The following is a 15,654-nucleotide window of genomic DNA, read 5'->3' on the forward strand; positions in this document are numbered from 1 at the left end:
TTATAGTGAAAGGGATGAGAATTAAGAGAACATATATTAGGAAAAAAACATTCCACAGAAGCACAATGGAAACACTACGCTATTTATAATGCATGTAGCACTGTTCTTAGGATAAACAGAAAGATATCAGTGGGTCCATTTTAGAATTACTAGAGCAGTACAATTGTTCTAACAGTCTTAGCTCTTACACAATTATATTACAACAGCACCTTACTTCTAAAAAAGAAATAATTCAGGAACTTGCAAACATCTAAGAGATGGTAATAGTGACAAATCTTAGAGTTTAGAGAATGACTAATATAGCTCTATATAAGGGCAGGAGCTTTGTTTTACTGACTAATGTATATCAAGTGCCCAGAACAGTGCCTGGCCCACGGTAATGCTCAATAAATATTTGATGAATGAATGAATACATCATGAGTAGTTTAGATGAACCAAGGCCCCCTCTCATTGAAAGACTCTAGGATAATATAATACACACAAAAGAGGTTAGCTAAGATCCTAGTGTGAGTTCAAACTGTCCAAAATATTAGCATTGAGAGCTGTTCATTTGGGAGGTACATTCTATTTCTGGAATTTAGGTCTATTAGAACCAAAATTTATCACCAAAAAAAAAAAAGTTTAGTCAGGAAATATGGCCAGGAAGATAACTTTAAAAATTCACCTTTTCCTTTAGCTTTTCTTCAACTTCTGCCAGTTTCTCACAGGTCCTAGAAAGCTCTTTCTCTTTCTTTATGGTACAGTTCTTTTCTTGTGCAACTATCTCTTGTTGCTTTTTAAGTTCACCTCTAAGAATTCTTAATTCTTCCTGGTTTTCAATGGTCTAGAATTTTTAAAAAGTTGAGATTAAATGACACTAGCTTACATTTAGGAAATCAGGTAAAAATCAGCATTTACCTCAGCCTGAAAATGGAGAAATCATGGCAAACTATATTGGAAAAGACTAACTTAAAAAGAAAGTGAGTCTATTTTGATCATGTAAATGCCAAGAATCTGCTTTCTTATGCTGTTTCTTTATTGCTCAACTTACATTCCTACCACGAGAATTAGAACTGGATTTAGTATTCCATCATAAGAGGTTTGCTTGTTTTCTACCCTGAAGCCAAAAGAGACTGTTTCTAAGCTTTCATCGATAGACGATGAGACTGCAGGTTATAGGCTTTTCATATGCTGGGATGGCTTTGATTTTGAGCAAGCTCAAAACAGCAGCCGTCCTTTGCTAGCATGAATTGGACTAATCTTAGTTATTATGCTTAAAGAGTGACATTCTCAAGTATCAAGACCAAAAAACATTACAAGACAGATACCGAGAAGAAAATACAACTTTTGTCTGTACTCTTATTTACATTCAGCTCTTTGACCAAACAGACAATCCTAAGAAACATGGAAAATTACACAAAAGGTCAGGGTCTACTGTGATCCATAGCAAACTTCTGAAAATATTAATTTCAATCTATTACACATTAGATTGCCCCCACATATAGAAACAAAAACTAAAGTAGGTTTGAAAATATTGGCAAACATTAACAATTAAACATGAAATTTAAGAAAAATTACAACAGCATAAATAAAATAGAAACACTTAGGAACCAATTAACAAAATATGTCCAAGATCTGTACATTGAAATCTATACAACACATCACTGAGAGAACAGTTTATAGAAAGATACACAATAAGCACATAAAAAGATGCTCAACATCTTTAGTCATTAGGGAAAGGCAAATCAAAACAAGGTTACACCCAATAGAAATGGCTAAAATTAAAAACACCAATAATATGAAGTGTTGGTGGGGATGTGGAGCCATCAGAATTCTCTTAATGTGCTGATGAGAATGTAAAACGGTGCAACTATACTTTGGAAATCAGCCTAGTAAATTCTACCAAGCTAAACATACATCTCCCTATGACCCAGCTATTTCACTTAGATCCATACTCTAGAGAAATAAAAAATATATGTTCATAAAAACATTTGTATGAGAATGTTTATAGCAGCTTTATTCAAAATACCCAAATAGTAGAGATAACTCAAATTTCCATCAATACAGGAGAAAGGCTAAACAAATTGTGGCCTATTCATACACTGGAAGACTACCAAGCAGTAAAAAGGAGTGTAGAAAGAAGTGAGACAAAAGAGCACATGCAGTGTGATTCTATTTGTGTGAAGTTCTAGAAGAGACAATGAGCTGAGGTGGAAAACATCAGGACAGTGACTATGTGGGGCAGAGGATGAGATCAGGATTGCCTGGGTGGAGGTGGGAGGGAACTTGCTGGGGTGGAGAGAACACAAGTAGAGACATTTGTCAAAAGTCATCACACTGGACACTCACATCAGATACATTTATTGCATGGAAATTATACCTCAATAAAGTTGTAAAAATCTAAAACATACAAAGACAAAAACACATTGCTGAATCTCACCATTCCAATACTGTCCCTCAGGTCAGTCTTCAGTTGCTCCTTTTCTGCAGTAACCCTCTCTAACATTTGTCGCAGTGCTGTTTTCTCCTGTATTAAAGAAAATATCTTTCTCTGTTGTTCAGTTAGCTCATTATCAACATCTGCAATCAGCACTTGGGTTTTTTTGGCTTCCAAACTCTGCTTTTTATCTATGCCAACCATCTAAAATATTAATACATTAGAGAAGAATTTCTTAGTAACAGTTTTAATAATAAAAATAGCCAAACTTCTATTACTTATTATGTACCAGGCACTATTTTCACACAGTGACACATTTAATCTTCCCCATAACCTTACAAGGTAGGCACTATTACTATCTCCGTTTGACAGGCAAGGAAACTGAATCCCAGAGAGGGTAGGTCACTTGCCCAAGGTCACTCAGAGAAGTTATCAGACTTTGAATCCAAGTGGTCTGGTTCCAGAGCTCGTGCTCTTGTGCCTGTTCACTGGTAAGAGCTATGTGGACAGCTATAGATAATTCACAACTATCTTCATGTACGATGGGTTAACCTGGCTTTATGAAGGAGTAAGCCAGCTTAAACTCTCCCTCTTTATTTCTTTCCTTCAAAAGCTGGAAACCATAACTTATGCCCTACTACTAACAAATCTTTATTTTCAGAGTTTTATTATAGATAAGAGGGCAAAAGAGTTTTGTTAGAAACATATTTCATATTATAGTAGCATAATTCACCTTTTCATATTTTTCATATACTGCTTAAGAAAAGCATGTTATATAAATCCATTTATCCATAAATAAGTCTTAACCAAAGGTAACCTGATACATGGACTCCTTGGTAAAAGGAGACAAAGATTGATGTTACCAGTATGAAATTAGGGTATCACCATATAATCCTATACTAGCCCAGTAAAAACACTCAGCTGAATATTGGTCACAGATGTTTAAAAAGTTTTTGTAATAATCTATATTTAATTAGAAAAAAAAGAAAAAGAAAAAAAATCATCCAATGACACCAACTTCACACAACCACTATTAGAATTTGGGAATATTTCCTTCCAGAGTTTCTTCTATTAAAAGAATTTTTTTAACATTGCAATTATGACTACTTTACATATAAGATCCTTTTTAGTTTTTCTTTCCCACTTAGATTAGATGATATGCATTTTCCCATGCTGTTACATAATCTCCAAATTATAATTTTTAGTAGTTGCTCAATTCTCTAGAGTGGATACAGACAAACCATATTTCATTTGGTTAGCCCCTTCTTTTTGGCAATCTGCATGAGCTTCTACAAGGATGAGCAGAGAGCTAACTACAACTACAGGAGAAATTAAGGCAGGAACACAGAGTCTTTGGGATTAGTCAGTCAGCTACTATAATTCAGAATCTTGCATCTTTACTCCTAAATATGGAAATGTACACAAAACAAAGCAGATTGAGACAAAGTGCAAAACTGAACTCAGCCTAGAAAGTATTCCAGCTACCATGGTTATGAGCAAATCTAATAGGTCTAATTATTAAATAAGGAAAAAAATTGTGTCCTTTATATGAGAATAAGCCTACTAATCACAAAGTTTAAAATTTCTGTTGAGACACACTAGAGAAACTCATTTCCAGAGAGAGACATATCAAGCAGGATTGAAAACGGGCACTCCTAGAGGCTTCATGATAGACCTACTAGGCTATCATAGGCTGCCCTCTGGTGCTCTGATAAACAGGTTTATCTGGAAATCCCTAGACCCACTGCATTATCCTCATGGGTGATTCCAGCATGAACACGATTTCACAAGACCAAGCTCACCTCAGCATTGCATCCCAGATTTCAGAAACCCTGATGAACAGAATGGCCCAGGAGAATTTCCAGTTAGACCCTTTTATCAACACAGATGATTCCAGCATGAACTTAATACCACAGACTGGCTGGTCCAGTGAGTGTAACTCTCCTTTTCCCTCACTCCGCCTCTACTGCTCCTTCTCATGGGGCCCTGTGACTGCATTTTGCATTTGTTTAAAAGCGGCTACTGACTGTGCATTTATTTTCAAAAAACTATTGAAAAACCTTTCCCCTTATAAAAGTGGAAGTTATAAATTTTAAATCAAGGTCAAGTGCCTTTGGCCCATAGTTGACCCAAAATATAGATAAACTGAGAATACAAGATATAGAGCAAGTGAAAATGCTTTCTAGGAAAGAATGACTGAAGCATAGGGAGAGAGGAAGAGAAAGCTCCTTTTCCAAGGCAGGAATATTGTACCCCAGAGTAAATGGGAAAAAAGAAGCTCATTATATAGAGTAATAGTATATAAAGGTATATAGAGGTTTCTTTACATAAGTTGGATCTTACTGAATTGTTCTTTAGTATGTATCTGTTTTTATTTAATAATGTATCCTGGAAATTTTCCAATTGTAGATAATGTCTACTTTAAAGAAATTCCATGACTATACAAAACTCTATTACATTTCTATACATTAACAATAAACAATTAAAAAAGGAAATAGAGAAAACAATCCATTTACAAAAGCATCAAAAAGAATAAAATATTAAGGAATAAACTTAACCAAGATGGCAAAGGCTTGTACAATGAAAACTACAAAATGTATCTGAAATACATTAAAGACACAAATAAATGGAAAGACGTCTCATGTTCACAGATTGGAAGACTTAATATTGTTAAGAAGTCAATGCTACCCAAAGCGATCTACAAATTTAATGCAATCCCTATAAAATCCTAATAGTGTTTTGCAGAAATAGAAAAATCCACCCTGAAATTCATATGGAATCTCAAGGGACTCCAAACAGGCAAAACAATCTTGAAAAAAGAACAGAGCTGAGGGTCTCACACACCCTGATTTCAAAACTTACTACAAAGTTATAGTAATCAAAACAGCTCAGTACTGGCATAAAGACAGATATATAGACCAATGAAATAGAAAACAGAGCCCAGAAATAAACCTTTGCATATGGTCAAATGATCTTTAACAAGGATGTCAAGACCATTCAATCATAAAGGATGGTATCTTCAACAAATGGTGTTGGGAAAACTGGATATCTCATGCAGAAGAAAGAAGTTGGGCCCTTACTTTACATCATATAAAAAAGTTAACTCAAAGTAGATCAAAGACCTAACCATAAGAACTAAAACTGTAAGATGCTTAGAAGAAAACATGGGAGAAAAACTTCATAAAGTGGATCTTGCCAATGATTTCTTGGATATGACACCAAAAGCACAGACAACAAAAGCAAAAAGAGATAAACTGGACTACATAAAAACTACAAATTTCTGTGCACCAAAGGACACAATCAACAGAGTGAAAAGGCAACCTAGGAATGGGAGAAAATATATGCAAGTCACACAATTGATAAAGGGTTAATATCCAGACTATATAAAGAATGTCTAAAATTCAACAACAAAAACCAAACAATCCAATTTAAAAATGAGTAAAGACTTGAACAGACATTTCTGTAAAGATATACAAATAGCCTACAAGCACATGAAAAGATGCTCAACATTACTAGTCATTAGGGAAATGCAAATAAAAACCACAATGAGATATCATCTCACACTTATTAGGATAGCTACTGTGAAAAAAGGAGAAAATAATACGTGTTGGTGAGAACTTGGAGAAATTGGAACCCTTATGCACTGCTGGTGGGAATGTAAAATGGTACAGCCATGATGGAAAACAGTATGACAGTTCCTCAAAAGATAAAAAACATGATCCAGTAAATCTGACATCCAAAAGAATTGAAAGCAGGGACTCAGAGAGATATTTGTACACCATGTTCATAGCAGCATTATTCCCAACAGCAAAAAGGTGAAAGCAATCTTCACTGCCCATTAATGGGTGAATGGTTAAACAAAATGTAGTATATACATACAATGGAATATTATTCAGCCCTAAAAAGGAAGGAATTTCTGATGTATGCTGCAACATAGAGGAACCTTGAGGACGCTATGCTAAATGAAATAAGCCAGTCAAAAAAAGACAACATACTGCATGATTCCGCTTATGTGAGGTACCTAGAGTAGCCAAATTAAGAGAGATAGAAAGTGGAAAAGTGGTTGCTAGGGGCTAGAGGAGGGAGGGAATGAGGAATTGTTTAGTGGGTATAGAGTTTCAGCTTCACAAGATAAAAAGAATTCTGGAGATTGGTGGCACAACAACGTGAACGTACCTAACACTACTGAACTGTTTGCTTAAAAATGATAAAGATGGTAAATTTTATGCTATGTATATTTTACCACAATTAAAGATACAAAACAAACAAAAATAAATTTATACATATATATATATATATATATATGAATGACTACTACTCCAAGCTATGGATGTATGAAAGATTATTTCACCATTCTCCTATTGGTGAACGTTTTAAATTCCCAGTAGTAATTATTCTGGATTAAATAGTATTAAGTATAATAACAATGAAAAATAGTATAAAAAATTCTGACATATAAAAGGCATTTTTGAAAAGTAGAAATGCATTGTAAATAAATCAGTTATATAAAATTACAGGCAATCCCGTTATGGACTGAATTATGTCCTCCCAAAATCCACATGTTGAAGCTCTAAGCCCCAAAATGACTGTATTTGGAGAGAGGGCCTTTAAGGAGAGTAATTAGGGTTAAATGAGATCATATGGCTGGGGCCCTAACCCCATAGAACTGGTGTCCACTCCAGAAGCAGAAGAGAACCAGAGCTCTCTCGGCTCACACACAGAAGGGCCATGTGAGGAGAGGTGCCATCTGCATGATAGGAAGAGGGCTCACAAGAAACTGAATTTTCTAGCTCCTTAACCTTGGACCTCTAGCTTCTACAACTGGGAAAAAGTAAATTTCTGTTGTTTAAGCTACTTAGTCTATGATATTTTGTGATGGCAGACTAATATACCTCCCTTTTAAAAAATCATCATTAGCATCCTAGCCTTTCTTGTATATAATTAAATAACAAAGCAGCTCTTCTCCCCAGGTTTCAGGACAAAACGAACCATGCTGCCTAGAATAAGCTGAGATTTAAGCACAGCACAGCTCTAGAAACAGACATGAACACGACACACACATCGATAGTGAACTCTCAACTAGTACACAAAATCTGATATAAAACAAATATTTTACCCATAAGTAATAATAAGCACTCAATCTTTCTTACATTCTTAGAATTCAGAGGGGCTTTTAAAGATGTTTAAAATACACCAGGCCTCGGAAAATATCAGCTCAAAGTTTGAACTAACATTTTTGCCTTTTCCTTTTCCAACTGATTGTAAGCAGTTATATCTGAAGTTATTTCAAAGACACTAGGGCTAATCTTGTAAACTGTTGTTAGTTATTCACTGTGAATAATCAATAAGATTGAGGTCACCATTATGTACTTAAGTGTCTGAAGTTAAGGAGAAAGCTCACATATAGTATATGAAAACTCGAACAGAAATACCCTTTACCTTTTCCTGAAATTCATCCGAATTTTCTCCTATGTTTTCCTCTATACGCAAATTCCTGGAAGTTTCCTCAGAAATTTTCATTTTCAGTGTGTTAACTGTTTCTTGGTGTTGTTTTAAAGACTCAAGAGCATTTCGTAATTGTTCTTGGGTATCTATGTTCTTTGTCAGAGAAAGGGAACACAATTTCAATTAGAATAATGTGAAACAATGAAAATAACTTTATAGTTACTGCTTGATCATAAATAATAACTGATGGCTCCTGAACGTCTTGAAGAGGCTCTGAGTTTTCAGTTTACTCTGTCAAAGCCTCACCATGGTCACGGTGTCCTGAATGTCACTTCTGAGCTGGTCCCTCTCAATCTGCAGGCTCTCTTGGAGCTGTTTCAGGCCATCTTTTTCTTGGGTTAAGGTTCTTACTTCTGCTAAGGTTTGTTGAAGTTTCTCAGTAATCAGTGCTTTCTCCCTTTCGACAGTTTGCAGCCTAGAATCTCTACTTTCTAATTGTTGCTTCAGCTCTTTCACTTCATTTAACCTTTCTTGACTCTCAGCTGTTTTCTGCTGAAGTTCCTGGGTTTTGTAAGAAAGCTTTAAAATAAGAAAAAGTTACTGTGAGAAGCAGAGCATTCTGTGGCATCTATATAGAAGCCAAACCCCAGAAAACTAAAGACCATTTCCATAGAGGGTGTGTTGTACCAACCTCCATGTTCAAAGCATCCAAGCTTAAACCAAGTGTTTGAGCTTCTTTAGAGAGATTTCCTATGTTCTGACTCATTCTTGCATTCTCCTCAAGGACCATCTTATACTTTTGCTCAGTTTCAACATGTTGATTTTTAAAATCTTGGAATTCTTGATCAGTTCTTTTATAATTCAACTGGCTAGCTGCTAGGTCACTTTTAGTTTTCCCAACTTCTTCAAGTAAATCTTGAATTCTACTCTCTTTATGAACTACTTCAGAAAACAATTTGTCTTTTTCTGATGTTATTTTACAGAGCTCTTCAGATTTGTCATTTATCTACGGAAAAGAAATAAAATTTAGCTATGTTAGCAATATAAGATCCACTACAGCAGTTATCAGGAAAAGAAAAGCTTTATCTGCAAAAAAGAAAAAAGACATTGAAATTAAGCACAGATTTGACTGAGGAAAGGTAATATTTTTATTGTCACATCTTTATAACAATATATTATCCTGCTTAACTTTACCATCAAAGTTTTGTTTGGGTTCTAGTAAGGATTGAGTGGAGAAGAAACACTTAATTAGGATGTCTTTATTTCCTTATCTATCATTCTAAAGTGTTTTCTAACTTTATGGTGTTTCAGGCATCTTATGGTTTTTCTTAGAATTTGACTTATTATTTTCTTTCTAAAGGCTTTGAATGCAGCTCAGATTTCCAAAAACTTAATCCATGAATAATTTAAATTTTAAATAACTTAAATTGAAACTATTATTTAAGTAATTAATTTAAACCAACAATATCCAGCTTATAAATAGTTTAATCATTGTGAAAGATAAAGGAGAAGGAAGTGGGAAAAAGAGAGGAGAGCCAAAGTTGAGACAAAGGAGAGGGAGCGAGACAGTAGAGCTCTTGTAACCACAGGCTCAGGGTAGGAGGCAGGTCTGTGTAACTCAGCTTTTAGATCCATAACTATGTGTTGGGCTAAAAAACAGCATGTACTTTAAAGAGTTTTTAGGATGACTAAATAACGTTGCTAAAGTTGTTTAGCATGATGCTCACCATGTAGTAAGTACTCAAATTCTTGTCCTTTTTATTTCTTTCAGAAAGGCAGAAAAAGGAAAGGCTGGCAGAAGGTTTCCGGAATTGCTCACTAGGCTGCAATATTTACGTCAACCTCTAAAACTTCATCAATGCCACCCTCTTTACCTCCTTACTCTCCTTTATTCAACATAGTGATATGACCACAGCAACAGCACCAAAAAAGATAAAGACTAAGGGTGGGCCATCAATCTCTGTTGAAAAGCACTACATCTGAGGACTATAGAAATGGCCCCTACATGGATCTCATTACTAAGTATACTGTTACATATTCTTTGAAAATGTTCCTAACAAGCAGGGTCAAATGTTTACAGTCTCTTCACTGTTACTTTAAAACAAACTATGGCAAAATATTTAAGGCAATATTGCAAGGGTTTTTATTTCAAAGTAAGAGTTATTTGCTTAAAAACATATTTACCTCTTTCCTTAGCATTTCTACTTCTGAGGGTAAAGATTTCAACTCTGAGAGCAAATTAACTTCTTTATGCAAAGCTTCATTTTCTTCAACTTCTTTATTCAGTTCTTTCTGGAGATCAGTAATCTTTCTTCCTGATTCCAAATTACAGAGCAAATCTAGGATATTTTTGGTAAATTAAACAGTTTGCAGTTATTGGGACAATTTAAATTACATACAAACTTAGATTACTTAATCAGATTATATAAAATTTATTAAAGAAAGAACCAGTGTTGGTCAACAGGTAATCCAATTGTTAAAAGTTCTTGAATCGCCTTTTTCAAGATCGGGTCCAATTCATTTGAAAAATAATTCTTAAACCTTTATAATTTGAAGTCCATGGAAACACTTATAAATACTGACACCAAATGATATTGAAATTTAATATTAGGCTACTTACAAACATCAGAGAACAATGGACTTTTAATCATTGGAATGGAGGTGCAAAATCCTTTAGGCAGTTGGATTTGCAAAGAGGTAAGTCTGAAATTATAAAATACCTTTTGGAACTTTTCCATCTATAAGGCAGGTGAGTTTTGCTATTTCATTAAAAGAAGATTGTAATTCTTTCTCCAGATCAACTTGCATTTTCTTCTTTGCCTCCAACTGCCTTTGATATAACTGAATATCATTTTCCATTTGCTTGCATGCACTTGCAAGTTCTTTCTATGAGAGAAACAATACAAATTCACAAAAATGTAGTGATCATTACAACTGCTTTATTATAAATATAACAAAAATCACTTACCATTTTCTCTTTCAGCTCCAGATTTTCACTCCTGAGACAGGCTGCTTCTCTCTTGGCATCGAGGGCTACAGCCTCAGCATCGAACAGAGTCTGTTTCATCTGTTTGAGGTCTTGAATGTTTTCCTATACACACAACAAAAAGGATTTCCTGAAAGCTAACTTTCTTAGAGTTGGAAAAGACTTTAGAGAACACACACACAGATGTCATTCCTAACAAATCAAAAATGGTGAAAATACGTTAATCACCAAATTTTTTTTAGGATAGATGAAAAGAAATGACATTTTCGAAAATAAAAATATTTTTAAAAATTCTGGTTATCTTTTTCCAAATTATAAAAGCACTATATATATAGAAGTACTGTAATTTAAGAAATCTGTTATTGTTTAAAAAAGATTAACACAATTGTTGCTCAGCTAGCCTGTTAAAGTTTCCTACGTATTTTTAAATTATTCTCTCCAAAACATGACAGGTGAGCAATTAATAGTTAAAATTAAGAATATTAAATCACAAACTGAAAAAAAAAAGACAAACAATCCAAAAGAAAAAGAGAGAAAAGATACGAACAGGCAACTCACAGAAGAGAAAATATAACTGATAAATACATAAAAAGATCCACTGTGTCATTTTTAAAGAGAAGTAGCATTTTAACATGACTTTAGCTGACATGAATTCAACCATATGTCCTTGGGAAAACATTAATGCATGAATGAATGAATGAATGAATAAAGAGAAAGAAATAAAGAACAACTTTTAAAAAGTGGGCAATTCTGCTTGCCACTCTGTCAGTAGACACTCGAAGATTATATGAAAGTACCTTTCTTCCCAGGGCCTCCAAACAGTAACAACACTTTTAAAAAGAATCATTTGTGATTAATAGAAGGTAACAAAAAGTACTCTGACAAGTTCAAATGAAAACAAAAGAACAACAGAAACTAAGATTAAAAAAATTCTAGCTAGTGGACAGCCCCGTGGCCGAGTGGTTAAGTTCACGAGCTCCACTTCAGTGGCCCGGGGTTTTGCTGGTTCGGACCCTGGGTGCGGACATGGCATCACTCATCAGGCCATGCTGAGGCAGCATCACACATGCCACAGACAGAAGGACCCACAACTAGAACATACAACTATGTACTGGGGGGCTTTGGGGAGAAGAAGAAGAAAAAAAAAATGATGACGACGAGTGGCAACAGATGTGAGCTCAAGTGCCACTCTTTAAAAAAAGAAAAAAATTCTAGCTAGAAACTGTTGCCTTTTAAAAAAGGGTGTTAAAAACTAGAATCAAACAGATACTTTCTTGAAGTAATCAGGTGGATTGAAAGCAAATAAAAAAATTTAACAATTTCACCATGAGATTCAAATGTTACTTAATGCCAAGATCTGATATCTTGGCTGAGATCAACTACATACTTCTTCATGCATTTGTATAAAACAATTGAAAAAAATTAAAATGTTTTTTGAATTACTGGTTTTTAATGGAAGCTCACTCCTAACTTACTTACATGCACTCAAAGAATGATGTCCTCAACTCTCTGAGCGATTCTTTATCTGTAGAATGGCAATGATACCAACAGTCCCTTTCCCATAGGGTTAGTGATAGGATTAAATAAAATACTAAATGTAAAACAACTACAACAATGCTCGGCACACAGTAGGCTCAACGTAAGCATTTGCTATGATGATGGTGATGGTACACTATAAATGCCAACATGATTACACAACAAAATAAACCTGATTTTTACCGATGAGTATGACAAGTCCATGTTCACATTTTCTGATTTTTGAGTGTCTATGTATTTCTGTAGCTTTTTAATCTGGTCTTCCTTTTCTCTAAGCAGCTCTACTTTTGAACTTAGTTCATTCTAAAAGAATCAAAGGAGAGTGAAACACAATTTAATTGGATCTAAATTCTAAGGGATTAAAAAGAATTTACATTTAATAGTTTAGACAGTAAAATTTAAAAGTTGATACTTAAATATAATTCCTTCTCTTTTCTGAAATCATGTTCAATTACATATGATGTATATTTTATAGCTCTAGTCCCTTATCAACAGAAATATCAACATAAAAGCTCACCTCAAGATCTTGATTATACACTTCTGCATGCTTAACTAAATTCTTTATTTAAGTTGGAAATTTCATGAATTAGTTGCATCTGTAAGAGCATGTGAACAGGCAACAGAGCAAACCAATAGTTAAACAGAGCAAAAAAAAAAAAAAGACAGCATTCATTCACTGCTTCAGAATCACCTAACACAGTAAGAAGGGCTGAGAGATAACTGTTCAAGCTACTGCAGCAGAGCACCTCATTATTTAAAAATACAAAAACTCTCCCAAAAGACCAAACCCAACTAACCAAACGAAAAATCCCAAAACCCCACAAAACAAAGAAGAAAACCTCAGCATAACCCAAATAACAGTTACATCATCTGTTAATAAAGTTACAAGAACATCAAAAGTACATTAGTAGGCATCACTTGGAGGAGATGAACTGTAATCAAACTTTTAAAAAACATTCTCTGAATAGATTTTTGTTTTGGGTAAGTTAAATGCATAAATGTATTTACCCCGTAAGATTTTTTCTTCCCATGAATTAGCCATTTAGCTTTACACTGGCGTGCTTGTTAATGCGTTGTGATCTGGAATGCAGGTTTGGATTAGGCTGGTTCCATGTGGTGCTCACCAAAGCTACAGAGGTATGCACAGCATTACCAACTATCTACCCTGTTGGTTTATTCCACAGGGAATATTGGAAAGATGATGTTATCGCTTTACATTGTCCAACTGTCTAAAAGTATAAAGAATACTTAAAGATATAAGTATTTCTATTAAAGTTTCCTTTCTATCAAAATAGCTATAGCATTAACTATCTCAGTACCATAAACTTTTGTGTTCAAAACAAGTAAACTACAATTTCCTAAGATAAACATATTTTTCCTTAGAATTATTTAATCTTAATAATCAGATGAGTCCTTAAAGAGTAAAAGCAAATTCTAGTAGAATGCAAGCGACTGGCTGTTTCCATCCTAAACTAGTTTCAGATTTCAGACTAGTGTTGACGTTCTTATTTTAGGGCAGTATCATCCAACAGAAATATAATGTGAGCCAAATTTGTAATTTAAAATTTACTAGTAGCCACATTAAAAAATAAAACAGGTAGAATTAATTTTAATAATACATTTTATTTAACCTAATATATCCAAAATATTGTCATTTCTTCATGTAATCAATATAAAAAAAATGAAATATTTTACATTCTTTTTTCATACTGAAGTCAATTCAGACTGGCCCCAATTCAAGTGCCCAGCTGCCACATGTGGTGAGTGGCTGCCCAATTGTTTGGCAAAGTTTTAGACATTTGTATAGGTTGTAATTTAAACTGGCTTCATCTTTTACCTCTTCTTCTCTGTTTCTAACTTTCGTGCAAGAAAGCTGCCTATTTCTAATTTTTGTGCAAGAAAAGCACATTTACCAAAAAGAAAGAACTAAATGATCATTCTTAATTTTGGAAAATATTTAGAAAATAAAGATTTAGAAGGAAAAATTCTCCCACTTCTCATTTGAAATAGCACTTCATTTGAAGTATTGGTTCTCATAAACAGAAAAAGATGAAGCAACTTTTGTAAAGATCTGAGTGTAACCTTCCAATAACATATTGTTTAAGATGCTGAGCATAAAGTGTACAATACGATCAAAAGTTAATCTGTTGCTGCTTAAGAAAACAATGTAGATTTCAGCTGTAATTTTCCGCAGGTGAAATGAAATACTTAAGTTCTTAAGACAAAAATCTCCAAGTTGTGAAAATTATAAAATTAAATAAATCAAGTTTTTGTCTTAAGAACTTAAGTATTTCATTTCACCTGCTGAAACTTAGAGCTGAAATCTGCATTGTTTTCTTAAGCAGCAGGACTGTAATTTCTCTTGTTCCCTGAGCTTGATGATACTGACCTTATTTCTCCCTCTAAAATCACTATTTAAACATCCTATATTATGATATTCCCACTTGAGAATTATCCACAGCTTTGGTGATTTTTGGTGAAACCCTTTGGCAAACCAGAGCAATGACATAGGTCCTAAAGCCATAATTTGACTTTTACTCTTTTTTGGTTAAACTTTTCCCCAAAATATATGTTTTGGAACATATTTTACTGCATACACATAAACTTACAATATTTTCAGTTTAAAATGGAATGGATATTGTAAAACTGTCTTTGAAAAGAATAAGTTTTTATTACTTAATCTTTTATGTTACCTTACAGAACCTAGAATTTCAATTTATGTCCAAGAAAAACTGAAGAGAATAGGATTATTTTCCCCTTTGACTGTGGTTAAAAAAGAAAAAAAAATCCAGATGTGAGATTCAAGTCATACATTCTGTTATTTTGTAATCTTTTTGAGTGTGACAATTCAGTGAGCTTCAGTTTTTACTAATTGAACATATAAATGACGTAATAAAAAATTAGAGAAATTACTGCTACACTTATGCCCGAAGTTAATTTTACATCATATTATTTATAATAAGAAATACACAAAAACTTAGATGAAATTTTGGAGTTCGAAGGGGCCTTGGCAAGCACCTGATCTAACCTCAGGGGTGGAGACACGCAGGAAGGAAGCCCTATGAAATTCGGTGCTTGCTCAAGGCCTTGTCAATAATGCGTGCCAGGCTTGAATCCGCAGTGAGGTCGGGAGCAGCAAAACTGGGGCTTAAATCCATGGAGTCTGGCCCCAGAGAACCTGTTCTTAACCACGACGCCAGACCACCTCCTCTCAATAAAATCCAGTTTTACTGACTGAAGTCCACTGTTTTTTTCATGACATTTTGCATTT

At 34.2% G+C, this 15,654-nt stretch overlaps 1 long non-coding RNA gene and 1 pseudogene across 1 annotated transcript in view; one reads left to right on the forward strand and one right to left on the reverse strand.

Annotated features, from left to right (window-relative positions):
- Nucleotides 1-11,344, forward strand: part of LOC139043597 (uncharacterized) — a 49,593-nt gene extending 38,249 nt beyond the window's left edge. Inside the window, exons 2-4 of the long non-coding RNA XR_011500675.1 lie at nt 8,845-9,000; nt 9,633-9,806; nt 10,845-11,344. This is a non-coding gene — a long non-coding RNA (uncharacterized lncRNA). The remainder of the gene's footprint in view (nt 1-8,844; nt 9,001-9,632; nt 9,807-10,844) is intronic.
- Nucleotides 1-15,654, reverse strand: part of LOC139043590 (centromere-associated protein E-like) — a 79,769-nt pseudogene that overhangs the window by 31,723 nt on the left and 32,392 nt on the right.

The sequence above is a fragment of the Equus asinus genome, unplaced genomic scaffold, assembly GCF_041296235.1.
Source record: "Equus asinus isolate D_3611 breed Donkey unplaced genomic scaffold, EquAss-T2T_v2 contig_3, whole genome shotgun sequence".
Taxonomy (NCBI): Eukaryota; Metazoa; Chordata; class Mammalia; order Perissodactyla; family Equidae; genus Equus; species Equus asinus.